Raw genomic sequence first — 27,776 nt, 5'->3', positions numbered from 1 at the left:
ACTCGTCGTACGTATTATAAACCGATGACAGCGATTTGGAGACATAAAAATATGTCCGGAAATATTTATTACTAATTTCATTAGCATTTCCCAATCTACCCTTTACTTTTAATAAGAATAAAAAGTTTCAGTTATTTCTACACTACTTCCGACATATTATTTATTTGAATACTCCAAATTTAATATTGGTAATTTAGGAAAAATCTTTTAGTGAGAGAACAATAAATAAAAATTGGATCTGCTAAAAAGTCAAACATAATCGGACGGAGGGAGTAAACGTTTTTACGTCGTATCACTATAGAGTGCGTGAAATCGGGGAGAAATAGGAGTCCACGATGAGAACAAGTAGTACCCATTGTAAAATACTAACGGATGCGATCATACCAGCACTAATCCACCGGATCCCATCAGAACTCCGAAGTTAAACGTGCTTGGGCGAGAGTAGTACTAGGATGGGTGACCTCCTGGGAAGTCCTCGTGTTGCATCCCTTTTTCTACTTTTTTTTTCCCTTTTTCTACTTCTTTTTTTTTTGTCTCGTCGGAGATATGGAGAAGAGGGGAAGAAAATAACCTGCCAAAGGCGGGTTAGGATCGTCGGATTTGCCAAAAAAACGTTGTTTTCTGTGTCATCCGTCTATTTTTCAGAATTTTGTGTAACTCGAGTAATTTAAAACTGGAATAACTCGTCGTACGTATTATAAACCGATGACAGCGATTTGGAGACATAAAAATATGTCCGGAAATATTTATTACTAATTTCATTAGCATTTCCCAATCTACCCTTTACTTTTAATAAGAATAAAAAGTTTCAGTTATTTCTACACTACTTCCGACATATTATTTATTTGAATACTCCAAATTTAATATAGGTAATTTAGGAAAAATCTTTTAGTGAGAGAACAATAAATAAAAATTGGATCTGCTAAAAAGTCAAACATAATCGGACGGAGGGAGTAAACGTTTTTACGTCGTATCACTATAGAGTGCGTGAAATCGGGGAGAAATAGGAGTCCACGATGAGAACAAGTAGTACCCATTGTAAAATACTAACGGATGCGATCATACCAGCACTAATCCACCGGATCCCATCAGAACTCCGAAGTTAAGCGTGCTTGGGCGAGAGTAGTACTAGGATGGGTGACCTCCTGGGAAGTCCTCGTGTTGCATCCCTTTTTCTACTTTTTTTTTCCCTTTTTCTACTTTTTTTTTTTTTGTCTCGTCGGAGAGATGGAGAAGAGGGGAAGAAAATAACCTGCCAAAGGCGGGTTAGGATCGTCGGATTTGCCAAAAAAACGTTGTTTTCTGTGTCATCCGTCTATTTTTCAGAATTTTGTGTAACTCGAGTAATTTAAAACTGGAATAACTCGTCGTACGTATTATAAACCGATGACAGCGATTTGGAGACATAAAAATATGTCCGGAAATATTTATTACTAATTTCATTAGCATTTCCCAATCTACCCTTTACTTTTAATAAGAATAAAAAGTTTCAGTTATTTCTACACTACTTCCGACATATTATTTATTTGAATACTCCAAATTTAATATAGGTAATTTAGGAAAAATCTTTTAGTGAGAGAACAATAAATAAAAATTGGATCTGCTAAAAAGTCAAACATAATCGGACGGAGGGAGTAAACGTTTTTACGTCGTATCACTATAGAGTGCGTGAAATCGGGGAGAAATAGGAGTCCACGATGAGAACAAGTAGTACCCATTGTAAAATACTAACGGATGCGATCATACCAGCACTAATCCACCGGATCCCATCAGAACTCCGAAGTTAAGCGTGCTTGGGCGAGAGTAGTACTAGGATGGGTGACCTCCTGGGAAGTCCTCGTGTTGCATCCCTTTTTCTACTTTTTTTTTCCCTTTTTCTACTTTTTTTTTTTTTGTCTCGTCGGAGAGATGGAGAAGAGGGGAAGAAAATAACCTGCCAAAGGCGGGTTAGGATCGTCGGATTTGCCAAAAAAACGTTGTTTTCTGTGTCATCCGTCTATTTTTCAGAATTTTGTGTAACTCGAGTAATTTAAAACTGGAATAACTCGTCGTACGTATTATAAACCGATGACAGCGATTTGGAGACATAAAAATATGTCCGGAAATATTTATTACTAATTTCATTAGCATTTCCCAATCTACCCTTTACTTTTAATAAGAATAAAAAGTTTCAGTTATTTCTACACTACTTCCGACATATTATTTATTTGAATACTCCAAATTTAATATAGGTAATTTAGGAAAAATCTTTTAGTGAGAGAACAATAAATAAAAATTGGATCTGCTAAAAAGTCAAACATAATCGGACGGAGGGAGTAAACGTTTTTACGTCGTATCACTATAGAGTGCGTGAAATCGGGGAGAAATAGGAGTCCACGATGAGAACAAGTAGTACCCATTGTAAAATACTAACGGATGCGATCATACCAGCACTAATCCACCGGATCCCATCAGAACTCCGAAGTTAAGCGTGCTTGGGCGAGAGTAGTACTAGGATGGGTGACCTCCTGGGAAGTCCTCGTGTTGCATCCCTTTTTCTACTTTTTTTTTCCCTTTTTCTACTTTTTTTTTTTTTTGTCTCGTCGGAGAGATGGAGAAGAGGGGAAGAAAATAACCTGCCAAAGGCGGGTTAGGATCGTCGGATTTGCCAAAAAAACGTTGTTTTCTGTGTCATCCGTCTATTTTTCAGAATTTTGTGTAACTCGAGTAATTTAAAACTGGAATAACTCGTCGTACGTATTATAAACCGATGACAGCGATTTGGAGACATAAAAATATGTCCGGAAATATTTATTACTAATTTCATTAGCATTTCCCAATCTACCCTTTACTTTTAATAAGAATAAAAAGTTTCAGTTATTTCTACACTACTTCCGACATATTATTTATTTGAATACTCCAAATTTAATATTGGTAATTTAGGAAAAATCTTTTAGTGAGAGAACAATAAATAAAAATTGGATCTGCTAAAAAGTCAAACATAATCGGACGGAGGGAGTAAACGTTTTTACGTCGTATCACTATAGAGTGCGTGAAATCGGGGAGAAATAGGAGTCCACGATGAGAACAAGTAGTACCCATTGTAAAATACTAACGGATGCGATCATACCAGCACTAATCCACCGGATCCCATCAGAACTCCGAAGTTAAAAGTGCTTGGGCGAGAGTAGTACTAGGATGGGTGACCTCCTGGGAAGTCCTCGTGTTGCATCCCTTTTTCTACTTTTTTTTTCCCTTTTTCTACTTCTTTTTTTTTTGTCTCGTCGGAGATATGGAGAAGAGGGGAAGAAAATAACCTGCCAAAGGCGGGTTAGGATCGTCGGATTTGCCAAAAAAACGTTGTTTTCTGTGTCATCCGTCTATTTTTCAGAATTTTGTGTAACTCGAGTAATTTAAAACTGGAATAACTCGTCGTACGTATTATAAACCGATGACAGCGATTTGGAGACATAAAAATATGTCCGGAAATATTTATTACTAATTTCATTAGCATTTCCCAATCTACCCTTTACTTTTAATAAGAATAAAAAGTTTCAGTTATTTCTACACTACTTCCGACATATTATTTATTTGAATACTCCAAATTTAATATAGGTAATTTAGGAAAAATCTTTTAGTGAGAGAACAATAAATAAAAATTGGATCTGCTAAAAAGTCAAACATAATCGGACGGAGGGAGTAAACGTTTTTACGTCGTATCACTATAGAGTGCGTGAAATCGGGGAGAAATAGGAGTCCACGATGAGAACAAGTAGTACCCATTGTAAAATACTAACGGATGCGATCATACCAGCACTAATCCACCGGATCCCATCAGAACTCCGAAGTTAAGCGTGCTTGGGCGAGAGTAGTACTAGGATGGGTGACCTCCTGGGAAGTCCTCGTGTTGCATCCCTTTTTCTACTTTTTTTTTCCCTTTTTCTACTTTTTTTTTTTTTGTCTCGTCGGAGAGATGGAGAAGAGGGGAAGAAAATAACCTGCCAAAGGCGGGTTAGGATCGTCGGATTTGCCAAAAAAACGTTGTTTTCTGTGTCATCCGTCTATTTTTCAGAATTTTGTGTAACTCGAGTAATTTAAAACTGGAATAACTCGTCGTACGTATTATAAACCGATGACAGCGATTTGGAGACATAAAAATATGTCCGGAAATATTTATTACTAATTTCATTAGCATTTCCCAATCTACCCTTTACTTTTAATAAGAATAAAAAGTTTCAGTTATTTCTACACTACTTCCGACATATTATTTATTTGAATACTCCAAATTTAATATAGGTAATTTAGGAAAAATCTTTTAGTGAGAGAACAATAAATAAAAATTGGATCTGCTAAAAAGTCAAACATAATCGGACGGAGGGAGTAAACGTTTTTACGTCGTATCACTATAGAGTGCGTGAAATCGGGGAGAAATAGGAGTCCACGATGAGAACAAGTAGTACCCATTGTAAAATACTAACGGATGCGATCATACCAGCACTAATCCACCGGATCCCATCAGAACTCCGAAGTTAAGCGTGCTTGGGCGAGAGTAGTACTAGGATGGGTGACCTCCTGGGAAGTCCTCGTGTTGCATCCCTTTTTCTACTTTTTTTTTCCCTTTTTCTACTTTTTTTTTTTTTGTCTCGTCGGAGAGATGGAGAAGAGGGGAAGAAAATAACCTGCCAAAGGCGGGTTAGGATCGTCGGATTTGCCAAAAAAACGTTGTTTTCTGTGTCATCCGTCTATTTTTCAGAATTTTGTGTAACTCGAGTAATTTAAAACTGGAATAACTCGTCGTACGTATTATAAACCGATGACAGCGATTTGGAGACATAAAAATATGTCCGGAAATATTTATTACTAATTTCATTAGCATTTCCCAATCTACCCTTTACTTTTAATAAGAATAAAAAGTTTCAGTTATTTCTACACTACTTCCGACATATTATTTATTTGAATACTCCAAATTTAATATTGGTAATTTAGGAAAAATCTTTTAGTGAGAGAACAATAAATAAAAATTGGATCTGCTAAAAAGTCAAACATAATCGGACGGAGGGAGTAAACGTTTTTACGTCGTATCACTATAGAGTGCGTGAAATCGGGGAGAAATAGGAGTCCACGATGAGAACAAGTAGTACCCATTGTAAAATACTAACGGATGCGATCATACCAGCACTAATCCACCGGATCCCATCAGAACTCCGAAGTTAAACGTGCTTGGGCGAGAGTAGTACTAGGATGGGTGACCTCCTGGGAAGTCCTCGTGTTGCATCCCTTTTTCTACTTTTTTTTTCCCTTTTTCTACTTCTTTTTTTTTTGTCTCGTCGGAGATATGGAGAAGAGGGGAAGAAAATAACCTGCCAAAGGCGGGTTAGGATCGTCGGATTTGCCAAAAAAACGTTGTTTTCTGTGTCATCCGTCTATTTTTCAGAATTTTGTGTAACTCGAGTAATTTAAAACTGGAATAACTCGTCGTACGTATTATAAACCGATGACAGCGATTTGGAGACATAAAAATATGTCCGGAAATATTTATTACTAATTTCATTAGCATTTCCCAATCTACCCTTTACTTTTAATAAGAATAAAAAGTTTCAGTTATTTCTACACTACTTCCGACATATTATTTATTTGAATACTCCAAATTTAATATAGGTAATTTAGGAAAAATCTTTTAGTGAGAGAACAATAAATAAAAATTGGATCTGCTAAAAAGTCAAACATAATCGGACGGAGGGAGTAAACGTTTTTACGTCGTATCACTATAGAGTGCGTGAAATCGGGGAGAAATAGGAGTCCACGATGAGAACAAGTAGTACCCATTGTAAAATACTAACGGATGCGATCATACCAGCACTAATCCACCGGATCCCATCAGAACTCCGAAGTTAAGCGTGCTTGGGCGAGAGTAGTACTAGGATGGGTGACCTCCTGGGAAGTCCTCGTGTTGCATCCCTTTTTCTACTTTTTTTTTCCCTTTTTCTACTTTTTTTTTTTTTGTCTCGTCGGAGAGATGGAGAAGAGGGGAAGAAAATAACCTGCCAAAGGCGGGTTAGGATCGTCGGATTTGCCAAAAAAACGTTGTTTTCTGTGTCATCCGTCTATTTTTCAGAATTTTGTGTAACTCGAGTAATTTAAAACTGGAATAACTCGTCGTACGTATTATAAACCGATGACAGCGATTTGGAGACATAAAAATATGTCCGGAAATATTTATTACTAATTTCATTAGCATTTCCCAATCTACCCTTTACTTTTAATAAGAATAAAAAGTTTCAGTTATTTCTACACTACTTCCGACATATTATTTATTTGAATACTCCAAATTTAATATAGGTAATTTAGGAAAAATCTTTTAGTGAGAGAACAATAAATAAAAATTGGATCTGCTAAAAAGTCAAACATAATCGGACGGAGGGAGTAAACGTTTTTACGTCGTATCACTATAGAGTGCGTGAAATCGGGGAGAAATAGGAGTCCACGATGAGAACAAGTAGTACCCATTGTAAAATACTAACGGATGCGATCATACCAGCACTAATCCACCGGATCCCATCAGAACTCCGAAGTTAAGCGTGCTTGGGCGAGAGTAGTACTAGGATGGGTGACCTCCTGGGAAGTCCTCGTGTTGCATCCCTTTTTCTACTTTTTTTTTCCCTTTTTCTACTTTTTTTTTTTTGTCTCGTCGGAGAGATGGAGAAGAGGGGAAGAAAATAACCTGCCAAAGGCGGGTTAGGATCGTCGGATTTGCCAAAAAAACGTTGTTTTCTGTGTCATCCGTCTATTTTTCAGAATTTTGTGTAACTCGAGTAATTTAAAACTGGAATAACTCGTCGTACGTATTATAAACCGATGACAGCGATTTGGAGACATAAAAATATGTCCGGAAATATTTATTACTAATTTCATTAGCATTTCCCAATCTACCCTTTACTTTTAATAAGAATAAAAAGTTTCAGTTATTTCTACACTACTTCCGACATATTATTTATTTGAATACTCCAAATTTAATATAGGTAATTTAGGAAAAATCTTTTAGTGAGAGAACAATAAATAAAAATTGGATCTGCTAAAAAGTCAAACATAATCGGACGGAGGGAGTAAACGTTTTTACGTCGTATCACTATAGAGTGCGTGAAATCGGGGAGAAATAGGAGTCCACGATGAGAACAAGTAGTACCCATTGTAAAATACTAACGGATGCGATCATACCAGCACTAATCCACCGGATCCCATCAGAACTCCGAAGTTAAGCGTGCTTGGGCGAGAGTAGTACTAGGATGGGTGACCTCCTGGGAAGTCCTCGTGTTGCATCCCTTTTTCTACTTTTTTTTTCCCTTTTTCTACTTCTTTTTTTTTTGTCTCGTCGGAGAGATGGAGAAGAGGGGAAGAAAATAACCTGCCAAAGGCGGGTTAGGATCGTCGGATTTGCCAAAAAAACGTTGTTTTCTGTGTCATCCGTCTATTTTTCAGAATTTTGTGTAACTCGAGTAATTTAAAACTGGAATAACTCGTCGTACGTATTATAAACCGATGACAGCGATTTGGAGACATAAAAATATGTCCGGAAATATTTATTACTAATTTCATTAGCATTTCCCAATCTACCCTTTACTTTTAATAAGAATAAAAAGTTTCAGTTATTTCTACACTACTTCCGACATATTATTTATTTGAATACTCCAAATTTAATATAGGTAATTTAGGAAAAATCTTTTAGTGAGAGAACAATAAATAAAAATTGGATCTGCTAAAAAGTCAAACATAATCGGACGGAGGGAGTAAACGTTTTTACGTCGTATCACTATAGAGTGCGTGAAATCGGGGAGAAATAGGAGTCCACGATGAGAACAAGTAGTACCCATTGTAAAATACTAACGGATGCGATCATACCAGCACTAATCCACCGGATCCCATCAGAACTCCGAAGTTAAGCGTGCTTGGGCGAGAGTAGTACTAGGATGGGTGACCTCCTGGGAAGTCCTCGTGTTGCATCCCTTTTTCTACTTTTTTTTTCCCTTTTTCTACTTTTTTTTTTTTTGTCTCGTCGGAGAGATGGAGAAGAGGGGAAGAAAATAACCTGCCAAAGGCGGGTTAGGATCGTCGGATTTGCCAAAAAAACGTTGTTTTCTGTGTCATCCGTCTATTTTTCAGAATTTTGTGTAACTCGAGTAATTTAAAACTGGAATAACTCGTCGTACGTATTATAAACCGATGACAGCGATTTGGAGACATAAAAATATGTCCGGAAATATTTATTACTAATTTCATTAGCATTTCCCAATCTACCCTTTACTTTTAATAAGAATAAAAAGTTTCAGTTATTTCTACACTACTTTCGACATATTATTTATTTGAATACTCCAAATTTAATATAGGTAATTTAGGAAAAATCTTTTAGTGAGAGAACAATAAATAAAAATTGGATCTGCTAAAAAGTCAAACATAATCGGACGGAGGGAGTAAACGTTTTTACGTCGTATCACTATAGAGTGCGTGAAATCGGGGAGAAATAGGAGTCCACGATGAGAACAAGTAGTACCCATTGTAAAATACTAACGGATGCGATCATACCAGCACTAATCCACCGGATCCCATCAGAACTCCGAAGTTAAGCGTGCTTGGGCGAGAGTAGTACTAGGATGGGTGACCTCCTGGGAAGTCCTCGTGTTGCATCCCTTTTTCTACTTTTTTTTTTCCCTTTTTCTACTTTTTTTTTTTTTGTCTCGTCGGAGAGATGGAGAAGAGGGGAAGAAAATAACCTGCCAAAGGCGGGTTAGGATCGTCGGATTTGCCAAAAAAACGTTGTTTTCTGTGTCATCCGTCTATTTTTCAGAATTTTGTGTAACTCGAGTAATTTAAAACTGGAATAACTCGTCGTACGTATTATAAACCGATGACAGCGATTTGGAGACATAAAAATATGTCCGGAAATATTTATTACTAATTTCATTAGCATTTCCCAATCTACCCTTTACTTTTAATAAGAATAAAAAGTTTCAGTTATTTCTACACTACTTCCGACATATTATTTATTTGAATACTCCAAATTTAATATAGGTAATTTAGGAAAAATCTTTTAGTGAGAGAACAATAAATAAAAATTGGATCTGCTAAAAAAGTCAAACATAATCGGACGGAGGGAGTAAACGTTTTTACGTCGTATCACTATAGAGTGCGTGAAATCGGGGAGAAATAGGAGTCCACGATGAGAACAAGTAGTACCCATTGTAAAATACTACCGGATGCGATCATACCAGCACTAATCCACCGGATCCCATCAGAACTCCGAAGTTAAGCGTGCTTGGGCGAGAGTAGTACTAGGATGGGTGACCTCCTGGGAAGTCCTCGTGTTGCATCCCTTTTTCTACTTTTTTTTTCCCTTTTTCTACTTTTTTTTTTTTTGTCTCGTCGGAGAGATGGAGAAGAGGGGAAGAAAATAACCTGCCAAAGGCGGGTTAGGATCGTCGGATTTGCCAAAAAAACGTTGTTTTCTGTGTCATCCGTCTATTTTTCAGAATTTTGTGTAACTCGAGTAATTTAAAACTGGAATAACTCGTCGTACGTATTATAAACCGATGACAGCGATTTGGAGACATAAAAATATGTCCGGAAATATTTATTACTAATTTCATTAGCATTTCCCAATCTACCCTTTACTTTTAATAAGAATAAAAAGTTTCAGTTATTTCTACACTACTTCCGACATATTATTTATTTGAATACTCCAAATTTAATATAGGTAATTTAGGAAAAATCTTTTAGTGAGAGAACAATAAATAAAAATTGGATCTGCTAAAAAGTCAAACATAATCGGACGGAGGGAGTAAACGTTTTTACGTCGTATCACTATAGAGTGCGTGAAATCGGGGAGAAATAGGAGTCCACGATGAGAACAAGTAGTACCCATTGTAAAATACTAACGGATGCGATCATACCAGCACTAATCCACCGGATCCCATCAGAACTCCGAAGTTAAGCGTGCTTGGGCGAGAGTAGTACTAGGATGGGTGACCTCCTGGGAAGTCCTCGTGTTGCATCCCTTTTTCTACTTTTTTTTTCCCTTTTTCTACTTCTTTTTTTTTTGTCTCGTCGGAGAGATGGAGAAGAGGGGAAGAAAATAACCTGCCAAAGGCGGGTTAGGATCGTCGGATTTGCCAAAAAAACGTTGTTTTCTGTGTCATCCGTCTATTTTTCAGAATTTTGTGTAACTCGAGTAATTTAAAACTGGAATAACTCGTCGTACGTATTATAAACCGTTGACAGCGATTTGGAGACATAAAAATATGTCCGGAAATATTTATTACTAATTTCATTAGCATTTCCCAATCTACCCTTTACTTTTAATAAGAATAAAAAGTTTCAGTTATTTCTACACTACTTCCGACATATTATTTATTTGAATACTCCAAATTTAATATAGGTAATTTAGGAAAAATCTTTTAGTGAGAGAACAATAAATAAAAATTGGATCTGCTAAAAAGTCAAACATAATCGGACGGAGGGAGTAAACGTTTTTACGTCGTATCACTATAGAGTGCGTGAAATCGGGGAGAAATAGGAGTCCACGATGAGAACAAGTAGTACCCATTGTAAAATACTAACGGATGCGATCATACCAGCACTAATCCACCGGATCCCATCAGAACTCCGAAGTTAAGCGTGCTTGGGCGAGAGTAGTACTAGGATGGGTGACCTCCTGGGAAGTCCTCGTGTTGCATCCCTTTTTCTACTTTTTTTTTCCCTTTTTCTACTTCTTTTTTTTTTGTCTCGTCGGAGAGATGGAGAAGAGGGGAAGAAAATAACCTGCCAAAGGCGGGTTAGGATCGTCGGATTTGCCAAAAAAACGTTGTTTTCTGTGTCATCCGTCTATTTTTCAGAATTTTGTGTAACTCGAGTAATTTAAAACTGGAATAACTCGTCGTACGTATTATAAACCGATGACAGCGATTTGGAGACATAAAAATATGTCCGGAAATATTTATTACTAATTTCATTAGCATTTCCCAATCTACCCTTTACTTTTAATAAGAATAAAAAGTTTCAGTTATTTCTACACTACTTCCGACATATTATTTATTTGAATACTCCAAATTTAATATAGGTAATTTAGGAAAAATCTTTTAGTGAGAGAACAATAAATAAAAATTGGATCTGCTAAAAAGTCAAACATAATCGGACGGAGGGAGTAAACGTTTTTACGTCGTATCACTATAGAGTGCGTGAAATCGGGGAGAAATAGGAGTCCACGATGAGAACAAGTAGTACCCATTGTAAAATACTAACGGATGCGATCATACCAGCACTAATCCACCGGATCCCATCAGAACTCCGAAGTTAAGCGTGCTTGGGCGAGAGTAGTACTAGGATGGGTGACCTCCTGGGAAGTCCTCGTGTTGCATCCCTTTTTCTACTTTTTTTTTCCCTTTTTCTACTTTTTTTTTTTTTGTCTCGTCGGAGAGATGGAGAAGAGGGGAAGAAAATAACCTGCCAAAGGCGGGTTAGGATCGTCGGATTTGCCAAAAAAACGTTGTTTTCTGTGTCATCCGTCTATTTTTCAGAATTTTGTGTAACTCGAGTAATTTAAAACTGGAATAACTCGTCGTACGTATTATAAACCGATGACAGCGATTTGGAGACATAAAAATATGTCCGGAAATATTTATTACTAATTTCATTAGCATTTCCCAATCTACCCTTTACTTTTAATAAGAATAAAAAGTTTAAGTTATTTCTACACTACTTCCGACATATTATTTATTTGAATACTCCAAATTTAATATAGGTAATTTAGGAAAAATCTTTTAGTGAGAGAACAATAAATAAAAATTGGATCTGCTAAAAAGTCAAACATAATCGGACGGAGGGAGTAAACGTTTTTACGTCGTATCACTATAGAGTGCGTGAAATCGGGGAGAAATAGGAGTCCACGATGAGAACAAGTAGTACCCATTGTAAAATACTAACGGATGCGATCATACCAGCACTAATCCACCGGATCCCATCAGAACTCCGAAGTTAAGCGTGCTTGGGCGAGAGTAGTACTAGGATGGGTGACCTCCTGGGAAGTCCTCGTGTTGCATCCCTTTTTCTACTTTTTTTTTCCCTTTTTCTACTTTTTTTTTTTTGTCTCGTCGGAGAGATGGAGAAGAGGGGAAGAAAATAACCTGCCAAAGGCGGGTTAGGATCGTCGGATTTGCCAAAAAAAACGTTGTTTTCTGTGTCATCCGTCTATTTTTCAGAATTTTGTGTAACTCGAGTAATTTAAAACTGGAATAACTCGTCGTACGTATTATAAACCGATGACAGCGATTTGGAGACATAAAAATATGTCCGGAAATATTTATTACTAATTTCATTAGCATTTCCCAATCTACCCTTTACTTTTAATAAGAATAAAAAGTTTCAGTTATTTCTACACTACTTCCGACATATTATTTATTTGAATACTCCAAATTTAATATAGGTAATTTAGGAAAAATCTTTTAGTGAGAGAACAATAAATAAAAATTGGATCTGCTAAAAAAGTCAAACATAATCGGACGGAGGGAGTAAACGTTTTTACGTCGTATCACTATAGAGTGCGTGAAATCGGGGAGAAATAGGAGTCCACGATGAGAACAAGTAGTACCCATTGTAAAATACTACCGGATGCGATCATACCAGCACTAATCCACCGGATCCCATCAGAACTCCGAAGTTAAGCGTGCTTGGGCGAGAGTAGTACTAGGATGGGTGACCTCCTGGGAAGTCCTCGTGTTGCATCCCTTTTTCTACTTTTTTTTTCCCTTTTTCTACTTTTTTTTTTTTTGTCTCGTCGGAGAGATGGAGAAGAGGGGAAGAAAATAACCTGCCAAAGGCGGGTTAGGATCGTCGGATTTGCCAAAAAAACGTTGTTTTCTGTGTCATCCGTCTATTTTTCAGAATTTTGTGTAACTCGAGTAATTTAAAACTGGAATAACTCGTCGTACGTATTATAAACCGATGACAGCGATTTGGAGACATAAAAATATGTCCGGAAATATTTATTACTAATTTCATTAGCATTTCCCAATCTACCCTTTACTTTTAATAAGAATAAAAAGTTTCAGTTATTTCTACACTACTTCCGACATATTATTTATTTGAATACTCCAAATTTAATATAGGTAATTTAGGAAAAATCTTTTAGTGAGAGAACAATAAATAAAAATTGGATCTGCTAAAAAGTCAAACATAATCGGACGGAGGGAGTAAACGTTTTTACGTCGTATCACTATAGAGTGCGTGAAATCGGGGAGAAATAGGAGTCCACGATGAGAACAAGTAGTACCCATTGTAAAATACTAACGGATGCGATCATACCAGCACTAATCCACCGGATCCCATCAGAACTCCGAAGTTAAGCGTGCTTGGGCGAGAGTAGTACTAGGATGGGTGACCTCCTGGGAAGTCCTCGTGTTGCATCCCTTTTTCTACTTTTTTTTTCCCTTTTTCTACTTCTTTTTTTTTTGTCTCGTCGGAGAGATGGAGAAGAGGGGAAGAAAATAACCTGCCAAAGGCGGGTTAGGATCGTCGGATTTGCCAAAAAAACGTTGTTTTCTGTGTCATCCGTCTATTTTTCAGAATTTTGTGTAACTCGAGTAATTTAAAACTGGAATAACTCGTCGTACGTATTATAAACCGTTGACAGCGATTTGGAGACATAAAAATATGTCCGGAAATATTTATTACTAATTTCATTAGCATTTCCCAATCTACCCTTTACTTTTAATAAGAATAAAAAGTTTCAGTTATTTCTACACTACTTCCGACATATTATTTATTTGAATACTCCAAATTTAATATAGGTAATTTAGGAAAAATCTTTTAGTGAGAGAACAATAAATAAAAATTGGATCTGCTAAAAAGTCAAACATAATCGGACGGAGGGAGTAAACGTTTTTACGTCGTATCACTATAGAGTGCGTGAAATCGGGGAGAAATAGGAGTCCACGATGAGAACAAGTAGTACCCATTGTAAAATACTAACGGATGCGATCATACCAGCACTAATCCACCGGATCCCATCAGAACTCCGAAGTTAAGCGTGCTTGGGCGAGAGTAGTACTAGGATGGGTGACCTCCTGGGAAGTCCTCGTGTTGCATCCCTTTTTCTACTTTTTTTTTCCCTTTTTCTACTTCTTTTTTTTTTGTCTCGTCGGAGAGATGGAGAAGAGGGGAAGAAAATAACCTGCCAAAGGCGGGTTAGGATCGTCGGATTTGCCAAAAAAACGTTGTTTTCTGTGTCATCCGTCTATTTTTCAGAATTTTGTGTAACTCGAGTAATTTAAAACTGGAATAACTCGTCGTACGTATTATAAACCGATGACAGCGATTTGGAGACATAAAAATATGTCCGGAAATATTTATTACTAATTTCATTAGCATTTCCCAATCTACCCTTTACTTTTAATAAGAATAAAAAGTTTCAGTTATTTCTACACTACTTCCGACATATTATTTATTTGAATACTCCAAATTTAATATAGGTAATTTAGGAAAAATCTTTTAGTGAGAGAACAATAAATAAAAATTGGATCTGCTAAAAAGTCAAACATAATCGGACGGAGGGAGTAAACGTTTTTACGTCGTATCACTATAGAGTGCGTGAAATCGGGGAGAAATAGGAGTCCACGATGAGAACAAGTAGTACCCATTGTAAAATACTAACGGATGCGATCATACCAGCACTAATCCACCGGATCCCATCAGAACTCCGAAGTTAAGCGTGCTTGGGCGAGAGTAGTACTAGGATGGGTGACCTCCTGGGAAGTCCTCGTGTTGCATCCCTTTTTCTACTTTTTTTTTCCCTTTTTCTACTTTTTTTTTTTTTGTCTCGTCGGAGAGATGGAGAAGAGGGGAAGAAAATAACCTGCCAAAGGCGGGTTAGGATCGTCGGATTTGCCAAAAAAACGTTGTTTTCTGTGTCATCCGTCTATTTTTCAGAATTTTGTGTAACTCGAGTAATTTAAAACTGGAATAACTCGTCGTACGTATTATAAACCGATGACAGCGATTTGGAGACATAAAAATATGTCCGGAAATATTTATTACTAATTTCATTAGCATTTCCCAATCTACCCTTTACTTTTAATAAGAATAAAAAGTTTAAGTTATTTCTACACTACTTCCGACATATTATTTATTTGAATACTCCAAATTTAATATAGGTAATTTAGGAAAAATCTTTTAGTGAGAGAACAATAAATAAAAATTGGATCTGCTAAAAAGTCAAACATAATCGGACGGAGGGAGTAAACGTTTTTACGTCGTATCACTATAGAGTGCGTGAAATCGGGGAGAAATAGGAGTCCACGATGAGAACAAGTAGTACCCATTGTAAAATACTAACGGATGCGATCATACCAGCACTAATCCACCGGATCCCATCAGAACTCCGAAGTTAAGCGTGCTTGGGCGAGAGTAGTACTAGGATGGGTGACCTCCTGGGAAGTCCTCGTGTTGCATCCCTTTTTCTACTTTTTTTTTCCCTTTTTCTACTTTTTTTTTTTTTGTCTCGTCGGAGAGATGGAGAAGAGGGGAAGAAAATAACCTGCCAAAGGCGGGTTAGGATCGTCGGATTTGCCAAAAAAACGTTGTTTTCTGTGTCATCCGTCTATTTTTCAGAATTTTGTGTAACTCGAGTAATTTAAAACTGGAATAACTCGTAGTACGTATTATAAACCGATGACAGCGATTTGGAGACATAAAAATATGTCCGGAAATATTTATTACTAATTTCATTAGCATTTCCCAATCTACCCTTTACTTTTAATAAGAATAAAAAGTTTCAGTTATTTCTACACTACTTCCGACATATTATTTATTTGAATACTCCAAATTTAATATAGGTAATTTAGGAAAAATCTTTTAGTGAGAGAACAATAAATAAAAATTGGATCTGCTAAAAAGTCAAACATAATCGGACGGAGGGAGTAAACGTTTTTACGTCGTATCACTATAGAGTGCGTGAAATCGGGGAGAAATAGGAGTCCACGATGAGAACAAGTAGTACCCATTGTAAAATACTAACGGATGCGATCATACCAGCACTAATCCACCGGATCCCATCAGAACTCCGAAGTTAAGCGTGCTTGGGCGAGAGTAGTACTAGGATGGGTGACCTCCTGGGAAGTCCTCGTGTTGCATCCCTTTTTCTACTTTTTTTTTCCCTTTTTCTACTTTTTTTTTTTTGTCTCGTCGGAGAGATGGAGAAGGGGGGAAGAAAATAACCTGCCAAAGGCGGGTTAGGATCGTCGGATTTGCCAAAAAAACGTTGTTTTCTGTGTCATCCGTCTATTTTTCAGAATTTTGTGTAACTCGAGTAATTTAAAACTGGAATAACTCGTCGTACGTATTATAAACCGATGACAGCGATTTGGAGACATAAAAATATGTCCGGAAATATTTATTACTAATTTCATTAGCATTTCCCAATCTACCCTTTACTTTTAATAAGAATAAAAAGTTTCAGTTATTTCTACACTACTTTCGACATATTATTTATTTGAATACTCCAAATTTAATATAGGTAATTTAGGAAAAATCTTTTAGTGAGAGAACAATAAATAAAAATTGGATCTGCTAAAAAGTCAAACATAATCGGACGGAGGGAGTAAACGTTTTTACGTCGTATCACTATAGAGTGCGTGAAATCGGGGAGAAATAGGAGTCCACGATGAGAACAAGTAGTACCCATTGTAAAATACTAACGGATGCGATCATACCAGCACTAATCCACCGGATCCCATCAGAACTCCGAAGTTAAGCGTGCTTGGGCGAGAGTAGTACTAGGATGGGTGACCTCCTGGGAAGTCCTCGTGTTGCATCCCTTTTTCTACTTTTTTTTTTCCCTTTTTCTACTTTTTTTTTTTTTGTCTCGTCGGAGAGATGGAGAAGAGGGGAAGAAAATAACCTGCCAAAGGCGGGTTAGGATCGTCGGATTTGCCAAAAAAACGTTGTTTTCTGTGTCATCCGTCTATTTTTCAGAATTTTGTGTAACTCGAGTAATTTAAAACTGGAATAACTCGTCGTACGTATTATAAACCGTTGACAGCGATTTGGAGACATAAAAATATGTCCGGAAATATTTATTACTAATTTCATTAGCATTTCCCAATCTACCCTTTACTTTTAATAAGAATAAAAAGTTTCAGTTATTTCTACACTACTTCCGACATATTATTTATTTGAATACTCCAAATTTAATATAGGTAATTTAGGAAAAATCTTTTAGTGAGAGAACAATAAATAAAAATTGGATCTGCTAAAAAGTCAAACATAATCGGACGGAGGGAGTAAACGTTTTTACGTCGTATCACTATAGAGTGCGTGAAATCGGGGAGAAATAGGAGTCCACGATGAGAACAAGTAGTACCCATTGTAAAATACTAACGGATGCGATCATACCAGCACTAATCCACCGGATCCCATCAGAACTCCGAAGTTAAGCGTGCTTGGGCGAGAGTAGTACTAGGATGGGTGACCTCCTGGGAAGTCCTCGTGTTGCATCCCTTTTTCTACTTTTTTTTTCCCTTTTTCTACTTCTTTTTTTTTTGTCTCGTCGGAGAGATGGAGAAGAGGGGAAGAAAATAACCTGCCAAAGGCGGGTTAGGATCGTCGGATTTGCCAAAAAAACGTTGTTTTCTGTGTCATCCGTCTATTTTTCAGAATTTTGTGTAACTCGAGTAATTTAAAACTGGAATAACTCGTCGTACGTATTATAAACCGATGACAGCGATTTGGAGACATAAAAATATGTCCGGAAATATTTATTACTAATTTCATTAGCATTTCCCAATCTACCCTTTACTTTTAATAAGAATAAAAAGTTTCAGTTATTTCTACACTACTTCCGACATATTATTTATTTGAATACTCCAAATTTAATATAGGTAATTTAGGAAAAATCTTTTAGTGAGAGAACAATAAATAAAAATTGGATCTGCTAAAAAGTCAAACATAATCGGACGGAGGGAGTAAACGTTTTTACGTCGTATCACTATAGAGTGCGTGAAATCGGGGAGAAATAGGAGTCCACGATGAGAACAAGTAGTACCCATTGTAAAATACTAACGGATGCGATCATACCAGCACTAATCCACCGGATCCCATCAGAACTCCGAAGTTAAGCGTGCTTGGGCGAGAGTAGTACTAGGATGGGTGACCTCCTGGGAAGTCCTCGTGTTGCATCCCTTTTTCTACTTTTTTTTTCCCTTTTTCTACTTTTTTTTTTTTTGTCTCGTCGGAGAGATGGAGAAGAGGGGAAGAAAATAACCTGCCAAAGGCGGGTTAGGATCGTCGGATTTGCCAAAAAAACGTTGTTTTCTGTGTCATCCGTCTATTTTTCAGAATTTTGTGTAACTCGAGTAATTTAAAACTGGAATAACTCGTCGTACGTATTATAAACCGATGACAGCGATTTGGAGACATAAAAATATGTCCGGAAATATTTATTACTAATTTCATTAGCATTTCCCAATCTACCCTTTACTTTTAATAAGAATAAAAAGTTTAAGTTATTTCTACACTACTTCCGACATATTATTTATTTGAATACTCCAAATTTAATATAGGTAATTTAGGAAAAATCTTTTAGTGAGAGAACAATAAATAAAAATTGGATCTGCTAAAAAGTCAAACATAATCGGACGGAGGGAGTAAACGTTTTTACGTCGTATCACTATAGAGTGCGTGAAATCGGGGAGAAATAGGAGTCCACGATGAGAACAAGTAGTACCCATTGTAAAATACTAACGGATGCGATCATACCAGCACTAATCCACCGGATCCCATCAGAACTCCGAAGTTAAGCGTGCTTGGGCGAGAGTAGTACTAGGATGGGTGACCTCCTGGGAAGTCCTCGTGTTGCATCCCTTTTTCTACTTTTTTTTTCCCTTTTTCTACTTTTTTTTTTTTTGTCTCGTCGGAGAGATGGAGAAGAGGGGAAGAAAATAACCTGCCAAAGGCGGGTTAGGATCGTCGGATTTGCCAAAAAAACGTTGTTTTCTGTGTCATCCGTCTATTTTTCAGAATTTTGTGTAACTCGAGTAATTTAAAACTGGAATAACTCGTAGTACGTATTATAAACCGATGACAGCGATTTGGAGACATAAAAATATGTCCGGAAATATTTATTACTAATTTCATTAGCATTTCCCAATCTACCCTTTACTTTTAATAAGAATAAAAAGTTTCAGTTATTTCTACACTACTTCCGACATATTATTTATTTGAATACTCCAAATTTAATATAGGTAATTTAGGAAAAATCTTTTAGTGAGAGAACAATAAATAAAAATTGGATCTGCTAAAAAGTCAAACATAATCGGACGGAGGGAGTAAACGTTTTTACGTCGTATCACTATAGAGTGCGTGAAATCGGGGAGAAATAGGAGTCCACGATGAGAACAAGTAGTACCCATTGTAAAATACTAACGGATGCGATCATACCAGCACTAATCCACCGGATCCCATCAGAACTCCGAAGTTAAGCGTGCTTGGGCGAGAGTAGTACTAGGATGGGTGACCTCCTGGGAAGTCCTCGTGTTGCATCCCTTTTTCTACTTTTTTTTTCCCTTTTTCTACTTTTTTTTTTTTGTCTCGTCGGAGAGATGGAGAAGGGGGGAAGAAAATAACCTGCCAAAGGCGGGTTAGGATCGTCGGATTTGCCAAAAAAACGTTGTTTTCTGTGTCATCCGTCTATTTTTCAGAATTTTGTGTAACTCGAGTAATTTAAAACTGGAATAACTCGTCGTACGTATTATAAACCGATGACAGCGATTTGGAGACATAAAAATATGTCCGGAAATATTTATTACTAATTTCATTAGCATTTCCCAATCTACCCTTTACTTTTAATAAGAATAAAAAGTTTCAGTTATTTCTACACTACTTTCGACATATTATTTATTTGAATACTCCAAATTTAATATAGGTAATTTAGGAAAAATCTTTTAGTGAGAGAACAATAAATAAAAATTGGATCTGCTAAAAAGTCAAACATAATCGGACGGAGGGAGTAAACGTTTTTACGTCGTATCACTATAGAGTGCGTGAAATCGGGGAGAAATAGGAGTCCACGATGAGAACAAGTAGTACCCATTGTAAAATACTAACGGATGCGATCATACCAGCACTAATCCACCGGATCCCATCAGAACTCCGAAGTTAAGCGTGCTTGGGCGAGAGTAGTACTAGGATGGGTGACCTCCTGGGAAGTCCTCGTGTTGCATCCCTTTTTCTACTTTTTTTTTTCCCTTTTTCTACTTTTTTTTTTTTTGTCTCGTCGGAGAGATGGAGAAGAGGGGAAGAAAATAACCTGCCAAAGGCGGGTTAGGATCGTCGGATTTGCCAAAAAAACGTTGTTTTCTGTGTCATCCGTCTATTTTTCAGAATTTTGTGTAACTCGAGTAATTTAAAACTGGAATAACTCGTCGTACGTATTATAAACCGATGACAGCGATTTGGAGACATAAAAATATGTCCGGAAATATTTATTACTAATTTCATTAGCATTTCCCAATCTACCCTTTACTTTTAATAAGAATAAAAAGTTTCAGTTATTTCTACACTACTTCCGACATATTATTTATTTGAATACTCCAAATTTAATATAGGTAATTTAGGAAAAATCTTTTAGTGAGAGAACAATAAATAAAAATTGGATCTGCTAAAAAAGTCAAACATAATCGGACGGAGGGAGTAAACGTTTTTACGTCGTATCACTATAGAGTGCGTGAAATCGGGGAGAAATAGGAGTCCACGATGAGAACAAGTAGTACCCATTGTAAAATACTAACGGATGCGATCATACCAGCACTAATCCACCGGATCCCATCAGAACTCCGAAGTTAAGCGTGCTTGGGCGAGAGTAGTACTAGGATGGGTGACCTCCTGGGAAGTCCTCGTGTTGCATCCCTTTTTCTACTTTTTTTTTTCCCTTTTTCTACTTTTTTTTTTTTTGTCTCGTCGGAGAGATGGAGAAGAGGGGAAGAAAATAACCTGCCAAAGGCGGGTTAGGATCGTCGGATTTGCCAAAAAAACGTTGTTTTCTGTGTCATCCGTCTATTTTTCAGAATTTTGTGTAACTCGAGTAATTTAAAACTGGAATAACTCGTCGTACGTATTATAAACCGATGACAGCGATTTGGAGACATAAAAATATGTCCGGAAATATTTATTACTAATTTCATTAGCATTTCCCAATCTACCCTTTACTTTTAATAAGAATAAAAAGTTTCAGTTATTTCTACACTACTTCCGACATATTATTTATTTGAATACTCCAAATTTAATATAGGTAATTTAGGAAAAATCTTTTAGTGAGAGAACAATAAATAAAAATTGGATCTGCTAAAAAAGTCAAACATAATCGGACGGAGGGAGTAAACGTTTTTACGTCGTATCACTATAGAGTGCGTGAAATCGGGGAGAAATAGGAGTCCACGATGAGAACAAGTAGTACCCATTGTAAAATACTACCGGATGCGATCATACCAGCACTAATCCACCGGATCCCATCAGAACTCCGAAGTTAAGCGTGCTTGGGCGAGAGTAGTACTAGGATGGGTGACCTCCTGGGAAGTCCTCGTGTTGCATCCCTTTTTCTACTTTTTTTTTCCCTTTTTCTACTTTTTTTTTTTTTGTCTCGTCGGAGAGATGGAGAAGAGGGGAAGAAAATAACCTGCCAAAGGCGGGTTAGGATCGTCGGATTTGCCAAAAAAACGTTGTTTTCTGTGTCATCCGTCTATTTTTCAGAATTTTGTGTAACTCGAGTAATTTAAAACTGGAATAACTCGTCGTACGTATTATAAACCGATGACAGCGATTTGGAGACATAAAAATATGTCCGGAAATATTTATTACTAATTTCATTAGCATTTCCCAATCTACCCTTTACTTTTAATAAGAATAAAAAGTTTCAGTTATTTCTACACTACTTCCGACATATTATTTATTTGAATACTCCAAATTTAATATAGGTAATTTAGGAAAAATCTTTTAGTGAGAGAACAATAAATAAAAATTGGATCTGCTAAAAAGTCAAACATAATCGGACGGAGGGAGTAAACGTTTTTACGTCGTATCACTATAGAGTGCGTGAAATCGGGGAGAAATAGGAGTCCACGATGAGAACAAGTAGTACCCATTGTAAAATACTAACGGATGCGATCATACCAGCACTAATCCACCGGATCCCATCAGAACTCCGAAGTTAAGCGTGCTTGGGCGAGAGTAGTACTAGGATGGGTGACCTCCTGGGAAGTCCTCGTGTTGCATCCCTTTTTCTACTTTTTTTTTCCCTTTTTCTACTTCTTTTTTTTTTGTCTCGTCGGAGAGATGGAGAAGAGGGGAAGAAAATAACCTGCCAAAGGCGGGTTAGGATCGTCGGATTTGCCAAAAAAACGTTGTTTTCTGTGTCATCCGTCTATTTTTCAGAATTTTGTGTAACTCGAGTAATTTAAAACTGGAATAACTCGTCGTACGTATTATAAACCGTTGACAGCGATTTGGAGACATAAAAATATGTCCGGAAATATTTATTACTAATTTCATTAGCATTTCCCAATCTACCCTTTACTTTTAATAAGAATAAAAAGTTTCAGTTATTTCTACACTACTTCCGACATATTATTTATTTGAATACTCCAAATTTAATATAGGTAATTTAGGAAAAATCTTTTAGTGAGAGAACAATAAATAAAAATTGGATCTGCTAAAAAGTCAAACATAATCGGACGGAGGGAGTAAACGTTTTTACGTCGTATCACTATAGAGTGCGTGAAATCGGGGAGAAATAGGAGTCCACGATGAGAACAAGTAGTACCCATTGTAAAATACTAACGGATGCGATCATACCAGCACTAATCCACCGGATCCCATCAGAACTCCGAAGTTAAGCGTGCTTGGGCGAGAGTAGTACTAGGATGGGTGACCTCCTGGGAAGTCCTCGTGTTGCATCCCTTTTTCTACTTTTTTTTTCCCTTTTTCTACTTCTTTTTTTTTTGTCTCGTCGGAGAGATGGAGAAGAGGGGAAGAAAATAACCTGCCAAAGGCGGGTTAGGATCGTCGGATTTGCCAAAAAAACGTTGTTTTCTGTGTCATCCGTCTATTTTTCAGAATTTTGTGTAACTCGAGTAATTTAAAACTGGAATAACTCGTCGTAGGTATTATAAACCGATGACAGCGATTTGGAGACATAAAAATATGTCCGGAAATATTTATTACTAATTTCATTAGCATTTCCCAATCTACCCTTTACTTTTAATAAGAATAAAAAGTTTCAGTTATTTCTACACTACTTCCGACATATTATTTATTTGAATACTCCAAATTTAATATAGGTAATTTAGGAAAAATCCTTTAGTGAGAGAACAATAAATAAAAATTGGATCTGCTAAAAAGTCAAACATAATCGGACGGAGGGAGTAAACGTTTTTACGTCGTATCACTATAGAGTGCGTGAAATCGGGGAGAAATAGGAGTCCACGATGAGAACAAGTAGTACCCATTGTAAAATACTAACGGATGCGATCATACCAGCACTAATCCACCGGATCCCATCAGAACTCCGAAGTTAAGCGTGCTTGGGCGAGAGTAGTACTAGGATGGGTGACCTCCTGGGAAGTCCTCGTGTTGCATCCCTTTTTCTACTTTTTTTTTCCCTTTTTCTACTTTTTTTTTTTTTGTCTCGTCGGAGAGATGGAGAAGAGGGGAAGAAAATAACCTGCCAAAGGCGGGTTAGGATCGTCGGATTTGCCAAAAAAACGTTGTTTTCTGTGTCATCCGTCTATTTTTCAGAATTTTGTGTAACTCGAGTAATTTAAAACTGGAATAACTCGTCGTACGTATTATAAACCGATGACAGCGATTTGGAGACATAAAAATATGTCCGGAAATATTTATTACTAATTTCATTAGCATTTCCCAATCTACCCTTTACTTTTAATAAGAATAAAAAGTTTAAGTTATTTCTACACTACTTCCGACATATTATTTATTTGAATACTCCAAATTTAATATAGGTAATTTAGGAAAAATCTTTTAGTGAGAGAACAATAAATAAAAATTGGATCTGCTAAAAAGTCAAACATAATCGGACGGAGGGAGTAAACGTTTTTACGTCGTATCACTATAGAGTGCGTGAAATCGGGGAGAAATAGGAGTCCACGATGAGAACAAGTAGTACCCATTGTAAAATACTAACGGATGCGATCATACCAGCACTAATCCACCGGATCCCATCAGAACTCCGAAGTTAAGCGTGCTTGGGCGAGAGTAGTACTAGGATGGGTGACCTCCTGGGAAGTCCTCGTGTTGCATCCCTTTTTCTACTTTTTTTTTCCCTTTTTCTACTTCTTTTTTTTTTTGTCTCGTCGGAGAGATGGAGAAGAGGGGAAGAAAATAACCTGCCAAAGGCGGGTTAGGATCGTCGGATTTGCCAAAAAAACGTTGTTTTCTGTGTCATCCGTCTATTTTTCAGAATTTTGTGTAACTCGAGTAATTTAAAACTGGAATAACTCGTCGTACGTATTATAAACCGTTGACAGCGATTTGGAGACATAAAAATATGTCCGGAAATATTTATTACTAATTTCATTAGCATTTCCCAATCTACCCTTTACTTTTAATAAGAATAAAAAGTTTCAGTTATTTCTACACTACTTCCGACATATTATTTATTTGAATACTCCAAATTTAATATAGGTAATTTAGGAAAAATCTTTTAGTGAGAGAACAATAAATAAAAATTGGATCTGCTAAAAAGTCAAACATAATCGGACGGAGGGAGTAAACGTTTTTACGTCGTATCACTATAGAGTGCGTGAAATCGGGGAGAAATAGGAGTCCACGATGAGAACAAGTAGTACCCATTGTAAAATACTAACGGATGCGATCATACCAGCACTAATCCACCGGATCCCATCAGAACTCCGAAGTTAAGCGTGCTTGGGCGAGAGTAGTACTAGGATGGGTGACCTCCTGGGAAGTCCTCGTGTTGCATCCCTTTTTCTACTTTTTTTTTCCCTTTTTCTACTTTTTTTTTTTTTGTCTCGTCGGAGAGATGGAGAAGAGGGGAAGAAAATAACCTGCCAAAGGCGGGTTAGGATCGTCGGATTTGCCAAAAAAACGTTGTTTTCTGTGTCATCCGTCTATTTTTCAGAATTTTGTGTAACTCGAGTAATTTAAAACTGGAATAACTCGTCGTACGTATTATAAACCGATGACAGCGATTTGGAGACATAAAAATATGTCCGGAAATATTTATTACTAATTTCATTAGCATTTCCCAATCTACCCTTTACTTTTAATAAGAATAAAAAGTTTCAGTTATTTCTACACTACTTCCGACATATTATTTATTTGAATACTCCAAATTTAATATAGGTAATTTAGGAAAAATCTTTTAGTGAGAGAACAATAAATAAAAATTGGATCTGCTAAAAAGTCAAACATAATCGGACGGAGGGAGTAAACGTTTTTACGTCGTATCACTATAGAGTGCGTGAAATCGGGGAGAAATAGGAGTCCACGATGAGAACAAGTAGTACCCATTGTAAAATACTAACGGATGCGATCATACCAGCACTAATCCACCGGATCCCATCAGAACTCCGAAGTTAAGCGTGCTTGGGCGAGAGTAGTACTAGGATGGGTGACCTCCTGGGAAGTCCTCGTGTTGCATCCCTTTTTCTACTTTTTTTTTCCCTTTTTCTACTTTTTTTTTTTTTGTCTCGTCGGAGAGATGGAGAAGAGGGGAAGAAAATAACCTGCCAAAGGCGGGTTAGGATCGTCGGATTTGCCAAAAAAACGTTGTTTTCTGTGTCATCCGTCTATTTTTCAGAATTTTGTGTAACTCGAGTAATTTAAAACTGGAATAACTCGTCGTACGTATTATAAACCGATGACAGCGATTTGGAGACATAAAAATATGTCCGGAAATATTTATTACTAATTTCATTAGCATTTCCCAATCTACCCTTTACTTTTAATAAGAATAAAAAGTTTCAGTTATTTCTACACTACTTCCGACATATTATTTATTTGAATACTCCAAATTTAATATTGGTAATTTAGGAAAAATCTTTTAGTGAGAGAACAATAAATAAAAATTGGATCTGCTAAAAAGTCAAACATAATCGGACGGAGGGAGTAAACGTTTTTACGTCGTATCACTATAGAGTGCGTGAAATCGGGGAGAAATAGGAGTCCACGATGAGAACAAGTAGTACCCATTGTAAAATACTAACGGATGCGATCATACCAGCACTAATCCACCGGATCCCATCAGAACTCCGAAGTTAAACGTGCTTGGGCGAGAGTAGTACTAGGATGGGTGACCTCCTGGGAAGTCCTCGTGTTGCATCCCTTTTTCTACTTTTTTTTTCCCTTTTTCTACTTCTTTTTTTTTTGTCTCGTCGGAGATATGGAGAAGAGGGGAAGAAAATAACCTGCCAAAGGCGGGTTAGGATCGTCGGATTTGCCAAAAAAACGTTGTTTTCTGTGTCATCCGTCTATTTTTCAGAATTTTGTGTAACTCGAGTAATTTAAAACTGGAATAACTCGTCGTACGTATTATAAACCGATGACAGCGATTTGGAGACATAAAAATATGTCCGGAAATATTTATTACTAATTTCATTAGCATTTCCCAATCTACCCTTTACTTTTAATAAGAATAAAAAGTTTCAGTTATTTCTACACTACTTCCGACATATTATTTATTTGAATACTCCAAATTTAATATAGGTAATTTAGGAAAAATCTTTTAGTGAGAGAACAATAAATAAAAATTGGATCTGCTAAAAAGTCAAACATAATCGGACGGAGGGAGTAAACGTTTTTACGTCGTATCACTATAGAGTGCGTGAAATCGGGGAGAAATAGGAGTCCACGATGAGAACAAGTAGTACCCATTGTAAAATACTAACGGATGCGATCATACCAGCACTAATCCACCGGATCCCATCAGAACTCCGAAGTTAAGCGTGCTTGGGCGAGAGTAGTACTAGGATGGGTGACCTCCTGGGAAGTCCTCGTGTTGCATCCCTTTTTCTACTTTTTTTTTCCCTTTTTCTACTTTTTTTTTTTTTGTCTCGTCGGAGAGATGGAGAAGAGGGGAAGAAAATAACCTGCCAAAGGCGGGTTAGGATCGTCGGATTTGCCAAAAAAACGTTGTTTTCTGTGTCATCCGTCTATTTTTCAGAATTTTGTGTAACTCGAGTAATTTAAAACTGGAATAACTCGTCGTACGTATTATAAACCGATGACAGCGATTTGGAGACATAAAAATATGTCCGGAAATATTTATTACTAATTTCATTAGCATTTCCCAATCTACCCTTTACTTTTAATAAGAATAAAAAGTTTCAGTTATTTCTACACTACTTCCGACATATTATTTATTTGAATACTCCAAATTTAATATAGGTAATTTAGGAAAAATCTTTTAGTGAGAGAACAATAAATAAAAATTGGATCTGCTAAAAAGTCAAACATAATCGGACGGAGGGAGTAAACGTTTTTACGTCGTATCACTATAGAGTGCGTGAAATCGGGGAGAAATAGGAGTCCACGATGAGAACAAGTAGTACCCATTGTAAAATACTAACGGATGCGATCATACCAGCACTAATCCACCGGATCCCATCAGAACTCCGAAGTTAAGCGTGCTTGGGCGAGAGTAGTACTAGGATGGGTGACCTCCTGGGAAGTCCTCGTGTTGCATCCCTTTTTCTACTTTTTTTTTCCCTTTTTCTACTTTTTTTTTT

General features: G+C 36.8%; 41 non-coding genes across 41 annotated transcripts; all 41 read left to right on the top strand.

Annotated features, from left to right (window-relative positions):
* Positions 1-370: 370 nt before the first annotated feature.
* LOC147531341 (5S ribosomal RNA) lies at positions 371-489 on the top strand. The gene has a single exon (XR_015228903.1). It is a non-coding gene; the product is annotated as a 5S ribosomal RNA (ribosomal RNA).
* A 562-nt stretch (positions 490-1,051) lies between these two features.
* On the top strand, positions 1,052-1,170 carry LOC147531340 (5S ribosomal RNA). The gene has a single exon (XR_015228728.1). It is a non-coding gene; the product is annotated as a 5S ribosomal RNA (ribosomal RNA).
* A 562-nt stretch (positions 1,171-1,732) lies between these two features.
* LOC147531339 (5S ribosomal RNA) lies at positions 1,733-1,851 on the top strand. The gene has a single exon (XR_015228727.1). It is a non-coding gene; the product is annotated as a 5S ribosomal RNA (ribosomal RNA).
* A 562-nt stretch (positions 1,852-2,413) lies between these two features.
* LOC147531338 (5S ribosomal RNA) lies at positions 2,414-2,532 on the top strand. The gene has a single exon (XR_015228726.1). It is a non-coding gene; the product is annotated as a 5S ribosomal RNA (ribosomal RNA).
* A 563-nt stretch (positions 2,533-3,095) lies between these two features.
* On the top strand, positions 3,096-3,214 carry LOC147531337 (5S ribosomal RNA). Its single transcript, XR_015228897.1, has one exon. It is a non-coding gene; the product is annotated as a 5S ribosomal RNA (ribosomal RNA).
* Positions 3,215-3,776: 562 nt separating this feature from the next.
* LOC147531336 (5S ribosomal RNA) lies at positions 3,777-3,895 on the top strand. Its single transcript, XR_015228725.1, has one exon. It is a non-coding gene; the product is annotated as a 5S ribosomal RNA (ribosomal RNA).
* Positions 3,896-4,457: 562 nt separating this feature from the next.
* Positions 4,458-4,576, top strand: LOC147531335 (5S ribosomal RNA). The gene has a single exon (XR_015228724.1). It is a non-coding gene; the product is annotated as a 5S ribosomal RNA (ribosomal RNA).
* A 562-nt stretch (positions 4,577-5,138) lies between these two features.
* Positions 5,139-5,257, top strand: LOC147531334 (5S ribosomal RNA). The gene has a single exon (XR_015228902.1). It is a non-coding gene; the product is annotated as a 5S ribosomal RNA (ribosomal RNA).
* A 562-nt stretch (positions 5,258-5,819) lies between these two features.
* On the top strand, positions 5,820-5,938 carry LOC147531333 (5S ribosomal RNA). The gene has a single exon (XR_015228722.1). It is a non-coding gene; the product is annotated as a 5S ribosomal RNA (ribosomal RNA).
* Positions 5,939-6,500: 562 nt separating this feature from the next.
* On the top strand, positions 6,501-6,619 carry LOC147531332 (5S ribosomal RNA). The gene has a single exon (XR_015228720.1). It is a non-coding gene; the product is annotated as a 5S ribosomal RNA (ribosomal RNA).
* A 561-nt stretch (positions 6,620-7,180) lies between these two features.
* Positions 7,181-7,299, top strand: LOC147531331 (5S ribosomal RNA). Its single transcript, XR_015228719.1, has one exon. It is a non-coding gene; the product is annotated as a 5S ribosomal RNA (ribosomal RNA).
* Positions 7,300-7,861: 562 nt separating this feature from the next.
* On the top strand, positions 7,862-7,980 carry LOC147531330 (5S ribosomal RNA). The gene has a single exon (XR_015228718.1). It is a non-coding gene; the product is annotated as a 5S ribosomal RNA (ribosomal RNA).
* Positions 7,981-8,542: 562 nt separating this feature from the next.
* On the top strand, positions 8,543-8,661 carry LOC147531329 (5S ribosomal RNA). The gene has a single exon (XR_015228717.1). It is a non-coding gene; the product is annotated as a 5S ribosomal RNA (ribosomal RNA).
* A 564-nt stretch (positions 8,662-9,225) lies between these two features.
* On the top strand, positions 9,226-9,344 carry LOC147531328 (5S ribosomal RNA). The gene has a single exon (XR_015228716.1). It is a non-coding gene; the product is annotated as a 5S ribosomal RNA (ribosomal RNA).
* A 562-nt stretch (positions 9,345-9,906) lies between these two features.
* LOC147531327 (5S ribosomal RNA) lies at positions 9,907-10,025 on the top strand. The gene has a single exon (XR_015228715.1). It is a non-coding gene; the product is annotated as a 5S ribosomal RNA (ribosomal RNA).
* Positions 10,026-10,587: 562 nt separating this feature from the next.
* On the top strand, positions 10,588-10,706 carry LOC147531326 (5S ribosomal RNA). The gene has a single exon (XR_015228714.1). It is a non-coding gene; the product is annotated as a 5S ribosomal RNA (ribosomal RNA).
* A 562-nt stretch (positions 10,707-11,268) lies between these two features.
* Positions 11,269-11,387, top strand: LOC147531325 (5S ribosomal RNA). Its single transcript, XR_015228713.1, has one exon. It is a non-coding gene; the product is annotated as a 5S ribosomal RNA (ribosomal RNA).
* Positions 11,388-11,949: 562 nt separating this feature from the next.
* Positions 11,950-12,068, top strand: LOC147531324 (5S ribosomal RNA). Its single transcript, XR_015228712.1, has one exon. It is a non-coding gene; the product is annotated as a 5S ribosomal RNA (ribosomal RNA).
* Positions 12,069-12,631: 563 nt separating this feature from the next.
* On the top strand, positions 12,632-12,750 carry LOC147531323 (5S ribosomal RNA). Its single transcript, XR_015228711.1, has one exon. It is a non-coding gene; the product is annotated as a 5S ribosomal RNA (ribosomal RNA).
* A 562-nt stretch (positions 12,751-13,312) lies between these two features.
* LOC147531322 (5S ribosomal RNA) lies at positions 13,313-13,431 on the top strand. Its single transcript, XR_015228709.1, has one exon. It is a non-coding gene; the product is annotated as a 5S ribosomal RNA (ribosomal RNA).
* A 562-nt stretch (positions 13,432-13,993) lies between these two features.
* Positions 13,994-14,112, top strand: LOC147531321 (5S ribosomal RNA). The gene has a single exon (XR_015228708.1). It is a non-coding gene; the product is annotated as a 5S ribosomal RNA (ribosomal RNA).
* Positions 14,113-14,674: 562 nt separating this feature from the next.
* LOC147531320 (5S ribosomal RNA) lies at positions 14,675-14,793 on the top strand. The gene has a single exon (XR_015228707.1). It is a non-coding gene; the product is annotated as a 5S ribosomal RNA (ribosomal RNA).
* Positions 14,794-15,355: 562 nt separating this feature from the next.
* LOC147531319 (5S ribosomal RNA) lies at positions 15,356-15,474 on the top strand. The gene has a single exon (XR_015228706.1). It is a non-coding gene; the product is annotated as a 5S ribosomal RNA (ribosomal RNA).
* A 562-nt stretch (positions 15,475-16,036) lies between these two features.
* Positions 16,037-16,155, top strand: LOC147531318 (5S ribosomal RNA). Its single transcript, XR_015228705.1, has one exon. It is a non-coding gene; the product is annotated as a 5S ribosomal RNA (ribosomal RNA).
* A 561-nt stretch (positions 16,156-16,716) lies between these two features.
* Positions 16,717-16,835, top strand: LOC147531317 (5S ribosomal RNA). Its single transcript, XR_015228704.1, has one exon. It is a non-coding gene; the product is annotated as a 5S ribosomal RNA (ribosomal RNA).
* Positions 16,836-17,398: 563 nt separating this feature from the next.
* On the top strand, positions 17,399-17,517 carry LOC147531316 (5S ribosomal RNA). Its single transcript, XR_015228703.1, has one exon. It is a non-coding gene; the product is annotated as a 5S ribosomal RNA (ribosomal RNA).
* Positions 17,518-18,079: 562 nt separating this feature from the next.
* Positions 18,080-18,198, top strand: LOC147531315 (5S ribosomal RNA). The gene has a single exon (XR_015228702.1). It is a non-coding gene; the product is annotated as a 5S ribosomal RNA (ribosomal RNA).
* Positions 18,199-18,760: 562 nt separating this feature from the next.
* On the top strand, positions 18,761-18,879 carry LOC147531314 (5S ribosomal RNA). Its single transcript, XR_015228701.1, has one exon. It is a non-coding gene; the product is annotated as a 5S ribosomal RNA (ribosomal RNA).
* A 562-nt stretch (positions 18,880-19,441) lies between these two features.
* On the top strand, positions 19,442-19,560 carry LOC147531313 (5S ribosomal RNA). The gene has a single exon (XR_015228700.1). It is a non-coding gene; the product is annotated as a 5S ribosomal RNA (ribosomal RNA).
* A 561-nt stretch (positions 19,561-20,121) lies between these two features.
* On the top strand, positions 20,122-20,240 carry LOC147531312 (5S ribosomal RNA). The gene has a single exon (XR_015228698.1). It is a non-coding gene; the product is annotated as a 5S ribosomal RNA (ribosomal RNA).
* A 564-nt stretch (positions 20,241-20,804) lies between these two features.
* LOC147531311 (5S ribosomal RNA) lies at positions 20,805-20,923 on the top strand. The gene has a single exon (XR_015228697.1). It is a non-coding gene; the product is annotated as a 5S ribosomal RNA (ribosomal RNA).
* A 564-nt stretch (positions 20,924-21,487) lies between these two features.
* On the top strand, positions 21,488-21,606 carry LOC147531310 (5S ribosomal RNA). The gene has a single exon (XR_015228696.1). It is a non-coding gene; the product is annotated as a 5S ribosomal RNA (ribosomal RNA).
* Positions 21,607-22,168: 562 nt separating this feature from the next.
* LOC147531309 (5S ribosomal RNA) lies at positions 22,169-22,287 on the top strand. The gene has a single exon (XR_015228695.1). It is a non-coding gene; the product is annotated as a 5S ribosomal RNA (ribosomal RNA).
* A 562-nt stretch (positions 22,288-22,849) lies between these two features.
* LOC147531308 (5S ribosomal RNA) lies at positions 22,850-22,968 on the top strand. Its single transcript, XR_015228694.1, has one exon. It is a non-coding gene; the product is annotated as a 5S ribosomal RNA (ribosomal RNA).
* A 562-nt stretch (positions 22,969-23,530) lies between these two features.
* Positions 23,531-23,649, top strand: LOC147531307 (5S ribosomal RNA). Its single transcript, XR_015228693.1, has one exon. It is a non-coding gene; the product is annotated as a 5S ribosomal RNA (ribosomal RNA).
* A 562-nt stretch (positions 23,650-24,211) lies between these two features.
* Positions 24,212-24,330, top strand: LOC147531306 (5S ribosomal RNA). The gene has a single exon (XR_015228692.1). It is a non-coding gene; the product is annotated as a 5S ribosomal RNA (ribosomal RNA).
* A 563-nt stretch (positions 24,331-24,893) lies between these two features.
* On the top strand, positions 24,894-25,012 carry LOC147531305 (5S ribosomal RNA). Its single transcript, XR_015228691.1, has one exon. It is a non-coding gene; the product is annotated as a 5S ribosomal RNA (ribosomal RNA).
* Positions 25,013-25,574: 562 nt separating this feature from the next.
* On the top strand, positions 25,575-25,693 carry LOC147531304 (5S ribosomal RNA). The gene has a single exon (XR_015228690.1). It is a non-coding gene; the product is annotated as a 5S ribosomal RNA (ribosomal RNA).
* Positions 25,694-26,255: 562 nt separating this feature from the next.
* LOC147531303 (5S ribosomal RNA) lies at positions 26,256-26,374 on the top strand. The gene has a single exon (XR_015228901.1). It is a non-coding gene; the product is annotated as a 5S ribosomal RNA (ribosomal RNA).
* A 562-nt stretch (positions 26,375-26,936) lies between these two features.
* LOC147531302 (5S ribosomal RNA) lies at positions 26,937-27,055 on the top strand. The gene has a single exon (XR_015228689.1). It is a non-coding gene; the product is annotated as a 5S ribosomal RNA (ribosomal RNA).
* Positions 27,056-27,617: 562 nt separating this feature from the next.
* On the top strand, positions 27,618-27,736 carry LOC147531301 (5S ribosomal RNA). Its single transcript, XR_015228687.1, has one exon. It is a non-coding gene; the product is annotated as a 5S ribosomal RNA (ribosomal RNA).
* Positions 27,737-27,776: the final 40 nt, after the last annotated feature.

Source organism: Eschscholzia californica, unplaced genomic scaffold, assembly GCF_041429995.1.
Source record: "Eschscholzia californica isolate CP2 unplaced genomic scaffold, dmEscCali1.0.p SCAF_6, whole genome shotgun sequence".
Classification (NCBI taxonomy): Eukaryota; Viridiplantae; Streptophyta; class Magnoliopsida; order Ranunculales; family Papaveraceae; genus Eschscholzia; species Eschscholzia californica.
Note: the sequence above shows the minus strand (reverse complement) of the source record. Positions and strands in the feature narration are given on the sequence as shown.